Below are 4,991 nucleotides of genomic sequence, written 5' to 3'. Positions count from 1 at the left end.
GTTGCCGCCTGTGTATTCAACCATGTGGTAACATGTTCTTTCAGCTCATCATCATTGTTGAAGAGTTGACCACCAAGGGCAGATTTTAGGTGCAAGAAGAGATGAAAGTCGCTAGGAGCGAGGTTCAGGCTGTATGGAAGATGATCACATGCGTCCCAGTGAAATTCCTGCAAGAGTTGTTTGGTCACATTCGCCGTGTGCGGGTGGGCATTATCATTGAAAAAAACAACACCTTCTGACTGTAATCCTCGGTGCTTGTTCTGTATTGTGCAGCACAATTTCTTAATGGTCTCGGAGTAACCATGTGCATTGATTGTTTGACCTTGTGGTAAGAAATCAATCAGTAAAATGCCTTTTCTGTCCCAAAAAATGGTGCACATGACTTTTCGAGGTGTCAAGATTTGCTTGGACTTAACCTTCATTGAGGATGAAGTGTGCCTCCATTTCATTGATTGCCATTTTTTTTCAGGGGTGTCATACGATACCCAAGTTACATCCCACGTGACTATCCAAGAAAGAAAACCATCGCCTTCTTCATTGTATCGTGTCAAAAACTGAATGCACTGCCCATCCATTGTGTTTTGTATTGTTCAGTAAGAATTTTGGGTACCCAACGTGAGAAAAGTTTTCGAAATTTCAGTTTTTCAGTAACAATTTCATGAATTAGTGAATGTGAGATTTGTGGAACTTCCATAGCAAGGGCACTAAGTGTAAACTTATGGCTGTGCCTAATCTTCTCTTCAGTTGTGTGAACCACTCATAGCATTTTGTCCAAAAAACCTCACAGATTTGCTGATTAATTTCCTTTGGTTTAACTTTCTTTGCATTTAGAAAACGAGTCACAGATCTGATTTCACACGCGGCGGTATTTTCAATTACGGCTGACATTATAAAGAAGCACTGCAAAGCACATGTCGGCAGCAGCAATCTGAAAATGGCATACATGTCTTCTCCTTGAGTCAGAATAACTGCTGTGCATGCTCGGAACTGCGATCGTAGCACTGCCGTGGATAGAAATAGAAACGGAACTTACTTTGTGGACAACCCTCGTATTTCAGTAGTTCATTAGGTACTTTTGTTGGCTGAATTACATCACGAAAACATCATGGGGTCAGGGAACTCTGTATGCTACCAGAGAGAATGTCAATGTCTGTGGCTGAAGAATATTGGCAGCAGTGTTGATTTTGTTAGATGGTGGGTGATTCAGCAGAGTTCTCTGTTGCCTTTCAGCATCAAGTGCCCGTTTCCATGCACTAGTAAGGGTGTAGCCATTGTCTTGATCATAACTGTTACACATTCAGATTTCAGCGGCCTCTTTGATGACAGAATTTCTATAGATAGGTAAGTGCATTGGATAACATTTCTGTTTCATCAGACATAATTGTTTGTTTGTTGATGAGGCTATAATCACCAACAGCAGATTTGTTGAAATCACAATATTTAATGTGACATCAGTACTCTGTGCAGTGTTCTGAAATCATTCTTATTGACTGACTAATGTAACTGCTACCACAAAGTATTTTATAAAGTGTAGAAACACTGAGACCAAGACTGTCTTTTACTGGAAGCAGCAACTCTTTAATTTTCTTCAGTTACAGACATTGACATTATCTATGGTAGCATAGACTCCATGACATTTTCATGATGTAATTCGGCCGACTAAAGTACCTAACAGCCTATTGAAACATCTCATGACTATGATGACGGAGGAAGTTATTGAAAGCTCGAGGCTGACAAAGCTGGTGCAGCAAGAACTTCACGAAGCATTGAGTTTACTACCAATGTGTCTGAATCTTGTAGTTGGTAGATGCTTTCAGTTATTAATCTAAGTCCATGGACCCCAATAACTCTTGCCCATACAAGTTCACTGTTGAATTCATTTTGGACCTCGCTAGACCTAATGCTCCTGCTTATCACCACAAATACTCTTCCTCCTGCAGAGCCTAATCTATCTTCTGACATTCATTCCATGTGTTGTCAAAAAACTGCCGTACTCTCTACTTTGGGTTTCAACCAGCTCTTCAGTTTTTAGTATGATATGGGGACAACTGTTTTCTGGGAGAGATGGGAGCTCTGGGACATTATAGCAAATATTCTGGCAGTTTTTAGATTCTTACTCTCCACATTTTCAATCTGTTCTGCTGGAATAATTGGTTTATCTGATTCTGGTTTTCCACTTGGGGTCTCAGAGTGTCGTCTAACCTAACAGGAAAGGTTTATTCCACACACTTGGTTACAGACCAGGGGGGCCCATTCAGACTTTGGAATGATAGTACAAATCAACAGCTTTGAAGGCATCTCATGATGAGTCTTGCTGCCTCCACTACTTCCCGCCAGTCACCAGAAAGAATTGATAATGGTCTTGCAACCCAAGTGACAAACTTCATTGGTGCTGACGTGAGTGAAGATCTGCAGCTGACTTAATCTGTGCTCTCAGATGTTCCCAGGATGACCTCTTCCACCTGGTGGCAATTTCTTCTGCGATACACTCCAAGTGCACATTTGGTTCACTTCCCTCTCATGATGCTGTTTCCCTAAGAGGGCCCACCACATGCCTGCCATTGGAATTAATTACCACTAATGATCCTTTCTTTCCCTCTGTGGGTACCCTGACCACAACAGAGGAGAGACCACTGCACGAGCAAGAAAGGCAAGGCCATCTGGCTCCATCGGAGTATCAGCAGATGACAATACCTCCAAAACTGTTTGTTAGAGAAACCTTTCAGCCATTACCAACCTTAAACATTCCTCACTAAACAGCTCAAGATGCGGGCACATCCCATTAGTCACCATCAGATGACTGCTTGGTGCCAGACTGGAGTTCTCTGTGCACCATCTGTGATGGGGAGGTGGCTGGAATGAGCTACACACCTTGCAGTGTGTGAATATCTTGGCAACGTACTTGTTCATACTGTGCCAGGACAAGTAATGGCTCACCAGCTGCTTGTCTTGCCAGTGCCCCATCGTTCCTGATGGAAGAGTATGAAGAAATTCCTTTGGAGCACCTGTGAAATTAAAACACTTCCTAGTGTGACTGAAACAGGTGGCTGATGGAAGGAGAAAAGGCTTTTGACCTCAATTTGTTTTGGTTGGAATCCTGTAGGTCAGCAATTGTAAGTATAGTCACAAACATGCTGTAGAAGTTGTTGTTGTTGTTGTTGTTGTTGTTGTTGATGATGATGATGATTGAAAGGGGGCATAGCTAGGAGTTTCAGTCCCTTTATTCAGTTTTAGTCTATGAAAGATATTACAATTAAGTTGTTGGATTGCTAATCATACCCAGCTTCTCATCTTGGTTGATATCTGACATGTTTCACTTTAACAAGATGGATTAAAATGAGAAGCAATACCCTCAGTCGTAATGGTGGAAGTTGTTAGATCTAGAAGGCAGAAGGGAATTTGTGTGCCAGTGTGAAGGTGGACACCTCTCTGTGCAGTGTATTATCTGTAACAAGAGGCATTTCCGTCCACGTTCACCCCGCCCCCCCCAACCTCCCATCCCCCCCCCCACCACCACCACCACCACCACTGACATCAGTACAAAAAATATGTAGAGGGATGTGCATAAAACATGATATATAAAAAGGGCCTTTTTGGATTTGGGATACCACCAAGTAGCACCATCTCTGCACTCACTCCCTAAGCCAGTGCAATGAGTAACTACTTTAGATTTTATTGCAGTGCCTTCTGTCCCTCCCTCTTAAAAAAATGAGAAATATCTTTAACAGTCACATAATCAGCTAGCATTTAAGCTGGAGGCGCATCTAATTTCAATTTACATCATAGGTCAGTTAGGATGACACATTCTTTGAATATATAAAGTACCATCAGTGGTTCCTAACATGTGCAAAAGTGGGAGGGAGGTGAGGTGTTGCCATTGTTGCAAGAGATATTCATGATCAAGATTGGTGTGAGTGACACGTAATTGGGGTAAGATAACTGCTGCTTTTGGAGTGAAGGTCCCATTCTTTAGTTGTGTCTTTAATCAGTTAGTGATTGTCGATATGCGCAGTATTTTGCCACTCCGTGTCCCATGCCTGCGGGATGTGGAGTCTTCGATGTGATTGAATGTCAGTGCCTAGGGCTCTCAGTTGTAATGTTGCTGTTGCAGTTGCATTCTTGGTGAGTCTGTCAATGAGTTCACTGCATGGCATTTTCACGTGACTCAGTTGTCCAAAGGGTCACAGAACAGGAAACATCTCTACTAAACTGAATGGAAAGGCTATAAATGATGAGTCGGAGATAGCAAATACATTTAACTAGTGAACCTAGCAATGCTTTGCAATTGCTAAATATGCCTGGGAATTGGATACATTTCCTAATCTCCTTCTGCCCACTTTCTCTGGTCATAACCTCTTCCCCCTATTTCTCTCCATTTCCTCCTCCCTTTCTCTCTGTCCGTATCCTCCTTCCCATCTCTATATCCATTGCCTCCCCCCCCCTCCCCCCAATCCATCTCCTTTTTCTTTTTCTCTCTGATTTTGAGTCTTGTTTATTATTATTGCAAATGAAACCTTGATTCGAAGTTGACTTTTCTTAAAATGAATGAGAAAATGGAAAATGATGGGTATAATTGGTATGTGGGATATGAGAGAGACCTCTCCAGCTGCGGGGTCTGTAAGGATAATATCTTCAATGACGGTATATTGTATAATTTTAATCTGCAGATGGGTAGGATTAAAATGTTCCAGATGATTCAGATTCTGTAGTAGTATTCTAATCATAAGCCAATAATCCTTATTTTGTTTAAAAATCAACTGTGAGAAAGGGAAGAAAACAGTGAATTGTTGTGTATACAATGCTTCTTTAAAATTGTATTTGAGAACAAAGAATATATTTGAGAGAACCTGTCTAATGATTTAAATACCCTGCTATTGTAGTTGAAACTGACATGAAAATGTTAGCAAAACTGCACATTTTCACAGCACAGCATTTTCTTTCTTTCAGTTATTTTTAACAGAAAACATGGAAATTGTTGTTTGCAAAAATAT

This window comes from Schistocerca nitens, chromosome 2 (assembly GCF_023898315.1).
Source record: "Schistocerca nitens isolate TAMUIC-IGC-003100 chromosome 2, iqSchNite1.1, whole genome shotgun sequence".
Lineage (NCBI taxonomy): Eukaryota > Metazoa > Arthropoda > Insecta > Orthoptera > Acrididae > Schistocerca > Schistocerca nitens.
The sequence above is the reverse complement of the archived record's forward strand: the minus strand, read 5'-3'. Positions refer to the sequence as shown.